The 15,502-nt window shown below is 36.0% G+C and overlaps 1 long non-coding RNA gene across 1 annotated transcript; it reads right to left on the bottom strand.

Annotated features, from left to right (window-relative positions):
• Positions 1-692: 692 nt before the first annotated feature.
• On the bottom strand, positions 693-2,712 carry LOC143634714 (uncharacterized). Its single transcript, XR_013153908.1, has 4 exons — positions 2,596-2,712; positions 2,324-2,416; positions 1,204-1,271; positions 693-775 (listed from the first exon to the last, which is right to left on the bottom strand). It is a non-coding gene; the product is annotated as an uncharacterized LOC143634714 (long non-coding RNA).
• Between the last annotated feature and the right edge of the window lie 12,790 nt (positions 2,713-15,502).

Genomic DNA, 15,502 nt, shown 5'->3' with positions numbered 1-15,502 from the left:
AATTGCAAAATAACCATGTACTTTACCAAACTAATTCACATGTGCAACATAATCATCAATTAAAACAAAGCTTCTTCATAGAAATTAGATGGTAAATGGAGTTTAGCTCATAATGAGCATGGTTATGAACATCAAAAGAGATGAAGATAACAACCACATGATCAAACTAGAACAATCTAACCAAATGTTGGATGAATCTTCCTTCTTCAATGGTGATGGATGATGATGATGATAGCATCCAAGCCTTCAATTTCTCCACAAGATCTTCAATCACTACTAGAAAAAAGGCTTTTAATGACTCGCATTGCGAGTCATAAATGGCTACAGATGACTCGCAAACGCGAGTCGCTGATAGCCCAGTCATAAATCAATTATGACTCGCACTCGCGAGTTATAACTTATGACTCACATTTCATGACTCGCATTTATGACTTACACTTTATGACACACTTTTATGACTGCAATTTATGACACACAAATTTGCGAGTCATGGTATTATTTAAAAAATATTCTTTTACTATTTTATTATTATTATTATTATTGTTATTATTATTATTATAATATTTAAATTAATGACAAAAGCATACAAAATAAACCTTTCATACAAAATATTTCATTTCTTAACTAAACATTCTACATCAAAATGTTACAAAAAATATTTGTTTAGTCAATACAAGAAATCATTCTCGGCAAACAAACCGACCGCATAGCTCGACCATTCTTCATGAACCACATCAAGATCCGCATCCGTGTATACCTCTTTGCCTCCACAAACCTAAGAAGAAAAAAAAAGACGTTACAAACTTGGTTGGGTCAAAACATATTCGATCAAATTGTGTAGGGCTATCTTTTCAAGCTAACCTGCATTTGCGATCGTTGACCTGACTTTCTAATTAAAGTTAGTTGTGTCGCATTTATATTCTGTTTCTATTCTTTTATGATTTTTAAAAATACTACCAAATACTGCTATTATTTACAATCTAAACACAATTCATTCCCAAATAAAAATTATGTAAGATAAACTAACAATTACAATTGTAACGGGTCAAAACGTCCCATACTTACTTTATATAGTCATAGACTTATAGGATCAAGTTACATCCTAAATGGGTTGTAACTACCCGTATTCACAACAATAAATTATAATAAACAAAATATACTAACAAGGCTCAACTTCCTAAAGTAGATGTAAGATAAACTTACCTTTGCTTGTGGGGTTCTTGTTAATTTATCTTCAACCTTGATCCGTTGATTTCCAAGTTTTACCATACCTGGCTTAGAAATTCAACATAATAATTTTAGGATACGTAACGTACATCCTTAGCATCCATTCATCATATACTTCAAAGATATATTCATTCATCCACAAAATCAACAAATCAATGTATACACATATATCAACCCGTTTATACAAAACTTTAATAAATATCACGTCCGAATAACTCCAATAATCAATATTCCAATCTTAACCCTAAGGCTACAAACATTAGTCATTATATACTTGTTTATAAAACTTGCTTTTGTACAGCGCTTTCTGTGCAGCTGTGGTAATTGGCTAATTTGACCAATTTAAAGGTTTCTTTAGCTTTTCATGTTCAAGTACGAATTGTAGTGGACTCAGAGACCTTTCCATACATATAAAATACACCTTTTCCATATTTTTATACGATTTTATATGTTTTTTTAAGAACAGGACAGAACCATTATTTAACATCAAACAGCATGCTGTGTATACTAAATGTCATTTTAATCTACTGATTTGAACCCCTTTAAATCTGAATTAGATTATAATGTTCAAAGATGAAAAATAGCATGTCAAAAGGGCTTTTCAAGCATATATAATACACCTCAACATGATTTTTCTATGATTTTATACAAATACTTTTAAGACTGCAACAACATGAATTTTATATCCTAACAACTTGTTTATTTTCTTTTGATTGAGGCATTTACACAAACACCATGTGTGCATATATCTTTATTGCAAATAGTTTATCACTTTGTCGATTTAACTCATTTCAAATAACTCATAGAATCATCTCAACTAAAAAGAATGACTTTTACCTATTTCAAACAAAACCACATGTTTTCAAGCTAGGCATGTTACTTCCAAATATTTATCATCTTCAATATTAAAACCCTCATATTGAATCAAGAAACCTAGCTTTATGATTTTAACATTTAGAAAGCAATAAATTCAGTTTTTCAATCACTAAATTAATAAATTCAGTTTTTCAATCACTAAATTAACAGTCCGTGAAACCCTATCCACTTATGAAACTAGCAATTAACAATAGAACAATGTAAAATTGAAGGCATATACCTGAAACTTTTACTTCAATCAACTTCAATTAACAAACCCTAGCCGTGAATGAGTGTGCTGCATACCCTAGCCATGAATGAGTGTGACTGAACCCTAGAAGACGGATGGAGAAAGTGATTAGAGCTGTGAATGAGTGTGCTGCAAACCCTCAGCGTTGATTGAGTGAGAAGAACGATGGTTGTGGTATGTATTAGAGCCGTCAAGCCACGTGGAAGGTCTACTAGGTGACCAGTTAACAGCGTGTGTGTGTGTGTGTGAGGGAGGAAGCGTACCAGAGGTATTATACGACGGAGCGAGAGGTGGCGAGTGGTGTTTCACGACGGATGTCGGTGGCCGGCAGCGGTGGCGGTGATCGTCGGAGCAGATATGAGAGAATTGGGGTTTAAGGATGCTTGGAGCGTAAGGCTTGTAATTGGGGTTATGAACTGGACTTGCCTCGAACCTGGTAGAAGTTTAAAGTTATACCCTCAAGTTTTAAATATTTTAAATTGCCCCCATAAGTTATACTCAATTACTCATACACATACCCTTGCCTCGACTGAACCTGGTATAAGATGGATCGATTGGTGTAATTTTATATTTTAATCATATCTTGGTTGTGTCTAGTCTCTAGCATTTCGCTAGTTGTTTTAATAAAATTCGTCGTTCCAAAATAAAAGGTTTTTATAGAGTTTTAATTGTTTGGGACAAGGATGAACAAATTCGCTATTGGTACCGATTGGTACTGGTACCGAAATCGGTACCAATTTGCTACCGTTGATACTGAATAAATACCAAAGTTTTGAGTTTCGGTATCGGTACGGTGTTAGTAATTTTACTTTCAATATCGGTACCAAACTGAGAATATATCGATTCTGGTACAAAAAATGGGCGCTATATTTTGATACATGGTGGTCGTTTAGTTTTTGATATTTGAATCATGAGTCATAAATCTTCATTTTTTTCATTTTATGACTGCTGCTTAATGACTCGCAAAAAAGTGAGTCGTAAATCTTTATTTTTTCCATTTTATGACTGCTGCTTAATGACTCGCAAAAAAGTGAGTCATAAATCTTCGTTTTTTCAATTTTATGACTGCTGCTTAATGACTCACAAAAAAGTGAGTCATAAATCTTCTAATTTTTAGAAAATATGACTCTTTTTTTATGACACACACATTTGCGAGTCATAAATAGCTGCGAGTCATAAATTGTTAGTCATTAAAAGCTATTTTTGTAGTAGTGAATGTGAGTGCAATGTGGTTGTTTTTATATGAGAAACTCATATAGAAGTTTTCTTCAAACACACCAAATGAGTGCAACTTGCTCCACTATTTATAGGCTGTCTGGGCACTCAGGCACGGCCCTGTGCTCCAAGAGGCACACCCTCGTGTCCACGTGTCCAGTCGCATTAAGTGCTCTGTTAGATCATACATGCTGACTCACCACGGGGGTGTGCTTCCTGAGGCACGACCCCGTGTTTTTGGTCATTTTTTATAATTCTTGTCTTTTTTGAATGGTGACCACGACCCCATGCCTTCTGAGGCATGGCCATGTGCGCATCTGCCAAGTATTTTGTCTTTTCTTGCAGACTTTTGTCTTTTCATGCATAGGAAAGCATGGGGGCGTGTCCAGGAAGGCATGAGGGCGTGTTTGAGTGTTTTCTTGGGTTTTCTTTCATTTTTCTTTGGCTTTTCATTTGTTTCTTCGTTTAAGGCTTGGGTTTACCTGAAAATACATTTTAACATGATAAGTAGCTATTTGAGCTATATTATTTGATTAAAGTTGCAGTTTTTAGAGATTATTTAATGCTAAAAAGATGTATAATTTTATATACATCAAACATCCCCACACTTGAACCTTGCTTGTCCTCAAGCAAGGTATTTATAAATATTCTCTAAAAATAGCAAGTCATGACCATAGCTTGTAAAACAATAACAACTGGCAACAAGTTGATTCAGAATCATAACCATAACGAACCGCGGCCTAATCGTTCTTAAATCACAATAAATACACGATCATAACACAATTAAAATCGTCCACACCATCACCACATCATCACGACTCAAAACCCTAACCTAATTACAACAAACGAAGTTGTCTACACCTGTTTCAAGATCAATTCAGTGCCGGACCTTCTTGTTCTCCGTTCTCCGTCATTTTGTTATCATTCCAGGTAAATGAATCATGCAATTAGATCATTTTTGACCGGCAAATGATAACCGTACATCAATTGTAAACAACATGGACCAATTAAACTATTTTGGATTATAGGGTTTAAAGTTAATTTGGGATGAAGTTCAATCTTGCCTATGTATTTTAAAAACTGCTAACTTTCACAAGTTAACACATCAGCCTGAGGGCTGGTGCGTGAGTGTAAAGCTTGGGAACCGGCCAGGGTGCGGGTTCGAACCCCTTGGACGCGGTTTTTTTTTATCATTAATCCTTTTCTTTGATTAATATTATTATTACTTAATAATATTATATAGTAAATATAATTTTGGGAATAACCGAACCTTCGAGTCTCCCAGAACCCGGTTTAGTTAATTTATTTTTAGTTCTATTTTATTTTTAATCCTCAAACGAATGTATACATACACACACATGCACATATACATGTTTATAAATAAAGAAAAAAAAAGGTATAATATATATATGAGAATTAATATTTCTTTTATCACTCCCGTTAACGAACCAAACTATATTAGGTGTTCAAAATATTTCATTTAACCTTTCCTATAATATATACATATATTATTTTATATAATAATTACTTTATTTATTTAAAATCAAACATAAATAACAATAGTAATAACAATACTAATAAGAACAATAGTAATAATGATAGTACTAATAAAAATAATAATAAAATAATAATAATAATAATAATAATAATAATAGTAATAATTATGATATTTTATGATGTATGTGTTGTGCGTGAGATTGAATATAAAAGAGGAGATTTAGCTTTTGCACAAGATCGTGTTTTAAATTTAAAAAAGTGATTTCCACTAAGACTAAACACACACAAATATGAAAGTGTACCTATCGTATATGTAGAATAGTATTGGTAAGAACCAAGTATCGATCCGTGGATACAAATGTTTCTAATAGTGAATCTTCGTTTTACTTTAATCGGAGAGTTTAATCATTTTGGGGTTGATTTTCAAACTCTTTATATAATAGAAATACTTATATATATATATATATATATATATATATATATATATATATATATATATATATATATATATATATAATATAGGTGACAAGAAGAGAAATTCTAAATGAGTAATTCAGTTATATGAAGGTTACCATCTAAGATCAAGAATCCACTCCATTCTTCCTTGATGATTATTAAGTAAACATGTGATAAATTTGCCCTAGTAATATATGATAGAATAGCCCCTCATTTCTAAGTAAACATATTCTTTGCCATTAAAGAAGGTAGCATGCGTATTTTCAAGTCCATCCTTGCTTAATCTCATACTACCACGAGAATGTCAATTTAAATAGGCAAGTATTTTGGTAAATTAGAAAGATTAGGATTGACTTCGATTTCTAAAATACCAATCCTAACAACTTCGGGTGATTCTAATTAACTCACACAACCTCCGTTTTGTTGATTTAATTAGATTATAATTTACACATTCCATTAACATATGATTTCTTTAACTAACATAATAACCAAAGCAATCGTGTTAACGATGTTATTTCATAATTACGAAAACTAGAGAAATATATCATAACTTATATCTCATCATTATAAAGTACAATATAAGGATCCATGTTTTATCTTGAATAAGTTATCAAGGTATTCTTTTTACCATTTGTAGTCTCCAAGAACATGAGTGAATCATGAATGATTATTAATCATCAACCTTGATGTAATGAGTTAAAGTGATAAAACATTTCTTCATCAAATGACAATTTCAAAATAACCATGTACTTTACCAAACTAATTCACATTTGCAACATAATCATCAAGTAAAACAAATCTTCTTCATAGAAATTAGATGGTAAATGGAGTTTAGCTCATATTGAGCATGGTTATGAACATCAAAAGAGATGAAGATAACAACCACATGATCAAACTAGTACAATCTAACCAAATGTTGGATGAATCTTCCTTCTTCAATGGTGATGGATGATGATGATGATGATAGCATCCAAGCCATCAATTTCTCCACAAGATCTTCAATGTGAGTGCAATGTGGGTGTTTTTATAAGAGAAACTCATATAGAAGTTTTCTTCAAGCACACCAAATGAGTGCAACATGCTCCACTATTTATAGGCAGTCTGGGCACTCAGGCACGACCCCGTGCTCCATGAGGCACGCCCCCCCGTGTCCAGTCGCATTAAGTGCTCTGTTAGATCATACGTGCTGACTCACCACGGGGGCAAGCTTCATGAGGCACGACCCCGTGTTTTTGGTCATTTTTTATATTTCTTTTTTCTTTTTTGAATGGTGACCACGGCCCCATGCCTTCTGAGGCACGGCCATGTGCGCATTTGCCCAATATTTTGTCTTTTCTTCCAAACTTTTGTCTTTTCTTGCATAGGAAAGCATGGAGGTGTGTCCAGGAAGGCATGTGGGCGTGTTTGAGTGTTTTCTTGGGTTTTCTTTCATTTTTCTTCGGCTTTTCATTTGTTTCTTCGTTTAAGGCTTGGGTTTACCTGAAAATACATTTTAACATGATAAGTAGCTATTTGAACTATATTATTTGATTGAAGTTTCAATTTTAAGAGATTATTTTATGTTAAAAAGATGAATAATTTTATATGTATCAAACATCCCCACACTTGAACCTTGATTGTCTTCAAGCAAGGTATTTATAAATATTCTCTAAAAATAGCATGTCATGACCATAGCTTGTAAAACAATAGCAACTGGCAGCTAGTTGATTCGTAATCATAACCATAACGAACCGCGGCCTATTCGTTCTTAAATCACAATAAATACACGATCATAACACAATTAAATTCGTCCACACCATCACTTCATCATCACGACTCAAAACCCTAACCTAATTACAACAAACTAAGCTGTCTACACCTGTTTTATGATCAATTCAGTGCCGGACCTTCTTGTTCTCCGTTCTCCGTCATTCTGTTATCATTCCAGGTAAATGAATCATGCAATTAGATCGTTTTTGACCAGAAAATGATAACCGTACATCAATTGTAAACAACATGGATCAATTAAACTATTTTGGATTATAGGGTTTAAAGGTAATTTGGGATGAAGTTCAATCTTGCCTATGTATTTTAAAAACTGCTAACTTTCACAAGTTAACACACCAGCCTGAGGGCTGGTGCGAGAGTGTAAAGCTTGGGAACCGGCCAGGGTGAGGGTTCGAACCCCCTGGACCCGGTTTTGGTTTTTTTTATTATTAATCCTTTTGTTTGATTAATACTATTATTACTTAATAATATTATATACTAAATATAATTTTGGGAAAAACCGAACCTTTGAGTCTCCCAGAACCCGGTTTAGTTAATTTATTTTTAGTTCTATTTTATTTTTAATCCTCAAACGAATATATACATACACACATACACATGTTTATAAATAAAGAAAAAAGGTATAATATATATATGAGATTAATATTTCTTTTACCATTCCCGCTAACGAACCAAACTATATTAGGTGTTCAAAATATTTCGTTTAACCTTTCCTATAATATATACATATATTATTTTATATAATATATACTTTATTTATTTAAAAATCAAACATAAATAACAATAGTAATAATAATACTAATAAAAACAATAGTAATAATGGTAGTACTAATAAAAATAATACTAATAGTAATAATAATAATAATAATAATAATAATAATAATAATAATAATAATAATAACCTAGTGAATCTTTTAAGGTTAGATTGTCAAGACCAATTTTGTCGCGGATGTGGATCAGTTGGTCCTCAATCCTGCTCTAAACATAACTCCCAACTCTAATGGATCATTCGGCTTTGATCTTAATAGCTCCCATTCTCATTAATTCGGTATATTCACGTTGAAACTGAGTTTGACCTTTTCTACTTCTTTCTTCGTGGGACTAGTTTCCACATCCTAAGCATCCTTCGTATCTTTTTTGCTCTTCTTTTCATTGCGCTTTTGGAAACTCTACAAATTGTGGCCTTTGTTCGTCTTGGCGCCACTTTTTCCTCACCTCATTGCTGAAGAGAAAAACTCTCTATTTAAGTTCTGGAGGCAACCTAGGTTTTGCTAAATGTATGCAGCAAAGGAAATTGAAATCGAAAGAATACATTTCCATTTCTTTAGGGTGTGCCGGTAATAGACCAGGTTGTATTTTACCGGTGAAAAGGATAAAGTGGTATGGTAAGGTTTTGTAAGGATTATGGGTTTTGTAATTTGGAGAACGGTTTGAGGGAATTATGATAATATTACCTTATTCTTTATACAAAGCTTCGTGCGGTCTTAAAATGAATATTTTCGACAAGTTCTACATCACACGAAACATATGACTCACTCAAAGCTTACGAAAAAAATATATTTATATGGCATGAGGTTTATCTCATAGTAATGGAGGAATTGGGTATAAATGCCATATTTTGCATAAATTTATTCTCAATATTACAAACCTTCTTTATACGTTTTTCACTTTTTTAGTTATAGTAGATTTTTAGTTGGTTATTTGCAAAAAAAATTCTTGGATTTTCTTTTGGTTTTCCCACAAAAATAGTCTTTGTTTGCTAATTTTTTTTTGTTGTTAGAGAATCTTATAATTAGTTGAGCAAGCAATTGGTCAAGTAATACCCCTCCCCACACTTGAATCTCATATTGTCCTCAATGTGAAAAGATTCACAAAAAGATTCATGATAAGATACATATGAAGTATGGTGGGTAAAATGGAAAGGAAATTCCCTACGGGCTAACGAAATTTCGATAGAGCGTTCCCTGTTTTTCGTCCGTTTTCTTGTGGTGTACCTGAATAATAAAGACTGCACATAACCAACAAACAACCAAAGCATAATACTACTGAAAATTGGGTATGAAATCATCCATACCCTTCCCACACGGGCTAAATAAATTCCTAGTCAAACGTGTTGGCACCCACATCCATAATAAGTAGCAAACAAACCAACAATAACCAAATAGAAATTGTTTCAAACAAATATAATAATAATGTCAGATAAGTACTACCGCCTATACCCATGCCCATGCCCATACCAGACCTACCATCGCTGATGCTCGTCAGTTGCCCGGGTGCTTTGGGTCAAAGGGTCCCAACTGCCGGTCCATGCGCTCACCTAACTGATTAATCTCCCGCCTCGTCTCTACGTATTCTGCGGCTCGCTGTGCGTTAAAATCAGCAATCTTCCCTGATAACCTGTCAAAAGAAGCAGTGGTGTGAGTCTGAAACGGGTCAATGAGCCTCTATAGTCCCTCGAAAGAGTAATGGCTATGGTATGACGAGATGGGGCCAGCTCTTGATGATGATGAGCCGCCCTGCTGAGAGTAAGTGCGATGGCTGGTCTGACGTGGTGGTGATCCTGTCCTCCTCTCCGGTATGTACTGAATGGTCATCTCAGCGGGGTCCTCTGGATCTCAAATCTGGTTGAGGGCATCCTGACTCCACTGGTCTGGGTTTCTGCCTATTTTCTGGACCATCTGCATACTGATGCAGAAGTTGAGATCAAGTGCGATTGGGTTCGGGCTTCGTGTTCCTTCTCTGTCCGCACCATAAGCTTTGTAAAGTTTATAAATCCATGCACTACCAAAGATAGGGGTATTTGGGATCCTTGCATTTGCATTGGTGTATGCGATATTGCAAGGTACCTCGTTCTTGATGCAGTATAGGGCCCATAAATCCCTTAACCCCATGATCCCCTCGCCCTGGACAGCTGAGTGACTATGTGGCTCAGCAAGCGGTGAATGTATCTCATCAGTGGGTTGCGTAAGGCGGTGCTCTTGGTGCTGGTTGGATAGTATATTTCACCTCCCAAACTTAAATGCTCCCATGCTTGTATCTTGGTGATTCCTGGCTCGCTCGATTCATCAGCATTTTCGTCTGCAAAAGGTGTCAAAGACTCGTACCATATGGGAGTATCGGTCTCATCACTCCTATGAATGCCCAGATCGATCCAGAGTTGTGTGACCGAGGTTTTGTACCATTCCACCCTGACATTGAACTCGACAGCTACTCCATCGCACTTATAAAGTCTTTTGTGTTTATGTAGAGTATCTTTACAAGCATAAAAGTTTAGCTCTGGAAGTCGGTTTTTTAAGTAGGCCGATCTTTGTCGGGCGCGTTCATCCGTCTTTTAGGAAAGATCAAGAAGGCATGGTCGTCGTCCCCAAATTTAACCATCTGCAATTTTAGAATAAGATTAGTCAATTATTCTCAAAATTTTACTGAAATTGTGGAACAAAAGGTCGAGCATGGCCCCGTGCCTCAAGAGGCACGACCCCATGCTAATATGGTTTTGGCAGTTTTGACCATTATAACTAATTTTGACTTTTGGGTTGATCTATGGTTGACCACGGGGCGTGTTTTGCAGAAACACGGCCCGTTTTTATAATCCTAAATTTGAAAATGTCAAGATTCGAACTTGCGATTCAACCCGATTTTTAAAGAGTATCATCTGAGTTTGATTTTTATGGTATAGATCCTCCAATACTCAAACCCGAATGATTTTCCTTAACAACCTCTTCCAACCCTATGTTTCAAACTAGTCAAACCTATTTATTAATTCAAGCCTTAGACTTAAAGGATTGACCATTCTAATTTTTGGGTTTTGACCCGATTCATCAACAATTTCGGATTTGGGGTCCGATTTAGACCTAGAATGGTCAATTATACTCATATAATTATCAAATTGACATACCTTTTGTTGGAAATTGAAGGTTTGAAGCAAGGATTGGAATTTCTGGGGTTAGTTCGCAGGTTCTCGGACAGAGGCGGAGTATGTTTTTAGGGTTATGTTATGAGGAAGTTATTGTTTTAATTATTAATCCGTAATTGTACTGAAGGTTGGGGCACGACCCCGTGCCTTATGAGGCACGTCCCCATGCTGCATGTAATAGTCAGGTTCCTTTTTGTTTTAATTGTTTCTTTAATGAGCTGGTTTGTTTTTAACTGATTTTCTTTGACGATTAAGGTTAAAAACACAATGTCCTAAGAAATTTCATTGAATTCTTAGCATTACAATGAAGATTATACAACATGTACCGAGAAACATGAAAATAGCTTAAACGAGAACAATTTCAAAGAAAACAAAACAAGGCTTATCCTACTTACGACCACCATTCCCGAACATATCTTAAATGTGTGGTGGGGCTCGTTTGGCTTCCAAGAGCTCGGAAAGCTTTTTGTTGAGCTTTTCGATCTCTCGGTTATGGAAGTTGAGCTTGTAATCCACATCTTTGTTGTGGTTTTCAACAATGTGGAAATTCTCTAACCTTAGCAGCTCAACCTTGTTAGTCAACTCGATCAAGCGAGCTTCTGTTTGGATGTTACTTTCAACTTGGTCTCTTACTATGCCTTGAAGTCTTATGACTTCCTCCTCAAGGTGTGAGGAAGAATCACTATTTTTGACTCTCCTCACTGGTTTCCACTCCATTATTTTGTTGTCCATTTCAAGAAATTTCAATATGGTATGAAAGGAATAGTGAGGATGGCATGCAATATATAGAGACTGGAACATCGAGCACGTCCCCGTGTTTGGTGAAGCACGGACCCGTGTTTTTGAGAGAATAAATGTTTTTGATTCAAAGAATTGTACAGAGTCAGTGCGTATCATGCTGAAGATTCTAGGGTGACCATAACCTCGTGTAAGATGAGTCACGACCCGTGCTTTTTGTCACTGGAATTTTTTCTTTGATTTTCCAGCAAAATTGCGAGAATAAGAATTTTGGAACGATGTTTAAGATGTTAACTGAACATTTTTGACGTTCTAAAGTTACTTTTCATTAATAATAAGGTCCTAAACACAGAATCGAGATAAGTCTGAAAATCCTAAAACATGAAATTAGATCGGCTTAAGCCTGAAAGTCCTAAACTTTGTGCCTATTACACTTTATTACACATGAAAGGATAAAGAAGAATGTCTCTAAATTCCACTGAATGGATCTCCACCATCGAACGGGCCGGGTGGAGGAAAGTAAGTAAAACAAAGGACTTGAAATTGAAGTTGTTCATTGATGTCCCGTAGTTCCATTTTCATGCTTTCCACCAACTCGATGAGTTGTGTGAGGCGTATCTCTACAAGGTGATTCATTTCAGTGAGTTCCTTTATGAGCTCTTGAAGTTTGATGAGTAGCTCGGTTTTGGAAATGTATTGGGTCTCGTTTCTCGGTTGGCAAGGAACGGGGATTTCATTTCTCATCTCAGTTGGCATTTTGATTTCTCAGGGGTGAGAGTTTGTGTTTGGTTTGGTACAAGAAATGCCTTGGCAAGAGGTGCAATTTATAGCCAAACAGTTGTCAGGCATGACCCCATGTAGAAGGAAGCATGACCCCGTGCTTTTGGTCTGACAATACTATTACAAACCAGATTGACTAAGATTTTGCAGCGAAGATTCCTGCTCGCACTTCGTGCACGGGACCGTGCCTACTGAGGCACGTCCCCATGTTTTGAGACAAATAATTTTTTTAGTAAAACAAAAGAACATATATACAAGGCCTGGTTTAATGAGGGACTTTGGCCAGACCCTACTTCCAGTATGTTCATTGGTTTTGGTGGAGGATTACGACCTCCGAGACATCTTCGAATGGTCCATCGATGTATGGTTTTAATCAGTTTCCATTAACTTTGAACTTTTGGCCGTTTGAATTTGAAATCTCGACTGTCATATAGTCAAAAACTGATTAAACTATGTATGGACCTGTCCAACGAGACTTCAGCTTTCCTGGGAAAAGACGTAAACGTGGGTTATATAACAGTACACGATCGCTAACTTAAAATTTCTTGTTTCCTTTTAAATGGGCGTCGTGTAAAAGTTTAGTCTTTTCTTTGTAAGACCAAGAATTTTTATATGCTAGTGCTCTTAGTTCTTCTAGCTCATGAATTTGATCTTCCTGGTTTTTACCGGCGGACATTACATAAAAGTTCACTACTTTGAGAGCCCAGTAAGCTTTATGTTTTAGTTCTATTGGTAGATGACATGCCTTTCCATAGACAAGTTTGAAAGGTTTTGTTCCTATGGGGGTTTTGTAGGCTGTCCTAAGGGCTTACAAAGCGTCATCTATTTTTTCTGCCCAATTTTTTCGATTCATTCCTATAGTTCTTTCGAGTATCCTTTTAATTCCCCGATTCGAAACTTTTACTTGGCCACTGGTCTGAGGGTGTTATGGTGTTGCCAAACGGTGGTGAACTCCATATCGTGCTAAGACTTTTTCCATCAAGGCATTGCAGAAGTGAGTACCTCTGTCGCTGATTAGGGCTTTTGGAGTGCCAAATCGTGAAAATAACTTTTTCAGAAATCGTACAACTACTCGAGCATCGTTAGTGGGAAGAGCTTGTGCTTCTACCCATTTAGACACGTAGATTACTGCTACAAGGATGCACTTATTCCCGAATGAGTTAGGAAATGGGCCCATAAAATCTATTCCCCATAAAACAAAGACCTCACAAATTTGAATGTCTTTTTGAGCCATCTCATATTTGGCTGAGATGTTTTCGGCTCTTTGACAAGCATCGCATGCTTGGATCAAAGCATGTGTGTCTTTATATATCGTGGGCCAGAAAAATCCTGCGTCTAACACTTTCCTGACCGTGGTGGCGGTACTGTGGTGTCCACCTGTTGGTCCTTCATGGAAGTGTTTGAGAATATCTAAGGCTTCCTTTCTTGATACACGCCTTCGAACAACCTGATTGGCACCTATCCTAAAAAATTAGGGATCTTCCCAGAAGTAGAACTTAAGGTCGGAGAAGAATTTCTTCCGTTCTTGATGAGATAGCCCTTTTCTTAGGATTCTGCAAGCTAAATAGTTTGCGAAATCGGCAGACCAAGTACTTTCATCCTCCTCTTTCATGAATGCTTAGATATGCATGAGAACTTCATGTGGAAAATTATCATCGATAATTTTCTCGTGATGTTCTTTTGAAGCTGGGCATTCTAAGCGTGAAAGATGGTCTGCGGCTACAATTTCAAGTCCTTTCTTGTCCTTAACTTCAATGACAAATTCATGGAGTAGTAGAATCCATCGGATGAGTCTAGGTTTTGCATCTTGCTTGTTGAAGAGGTATCGTATGGCGGCATGGTCAGTGTAAACTATGGTTTTGGAAAGAACTAGGTAGGATTTAATATTTTCAAAGGCAAAAACTACTGCTAATATCTCTTTTTCTGTTGTGGTGTAATTTTCTTGTGCATCATTAAGAGTTTTTCTATCATAGTAAATTGGTTGAAAATGTTTTTCTTTGTGTTGTTTGAGTACGGCTCCAACTGCAAAGTCACTTGCATCGCACATGATTTCGAATGGAAGGGTCCAATCGGGTGTAGTTATGATTGGTGCGTTGACAAGTTTTTCTTTCAATATGCTGAATGATTCATCACATTCTTCAAAGAAGACGAATGGTGCATCTTTCTATAGAAGTTTGGTCATAGGACTAGCAATTTTGGAGAAGTCTTTTATGAAGTGACGATAGAATCCTGCGTGACCTAGAAAACTTCTAATGGCTTTGACTGAAGTTAGTGGCGGAAGTTTGGATATGATTTCAATTTTTTGCTCTATCAACTTCTAGTTCTGCTTGGGATATCTTTTGACCAAGAACAATGCCTTCTTTGACCATAAAGTGGCATTTCTCCCAATTGAGTACTAAATTCACTTCTTTACACCGAGCCAACATTTTGTCTAGGTTTTTTTTAGGCAATGATCGAAGGAGTTTCCAAAGACTGAGAAGTCTTCCATAGATTGTTCAATTATTTCATGAAAGATGGCCACCATGCAACGTTAGAGTGGTCGGAGCATTACATAGTACAAATGGCATTCTTCGGTAGGCAAAGGTGCCATACGGACACGTAAAGGTGGTTTTCTCCTGATCATTAGGAGCAATGGGAATCTCAAAGTATCCAGAGAACCCATCAAGAAAACAGTAGAACATTTTTCCAGATAAACGTTCAAGCATTTGATCGATAAAAGGAAGTGGAAAATGATCTTTTCTTGTGGCGTTATTAAGTTTCCGATAGTCAATGCAAACTCGCTAGCCTGTGATAGTCCTCAATGG

Source organism: Bidens hawaiensis, unplaced genomic scaffold, assembly GCF_021521415.1.
Source record: "Bidens hawaiensis isolate Kalapana, Puna unplaced genomic scaffold, B.hawaiensis_p1.1 tig00007223_1, whole genome shotgun sequence".
Taxonomy (NCBI): Eukaryota; Viridiplantae; Streptophyta; class Magnoliopsida; order Asterales; family Asteraceae; genus Bidens; species Bidens hawaiensis.
Note: the sequence above shows the minus strand (reverse complement) of the source record. Positions and strands in the feature narration are given on the sequence as shown.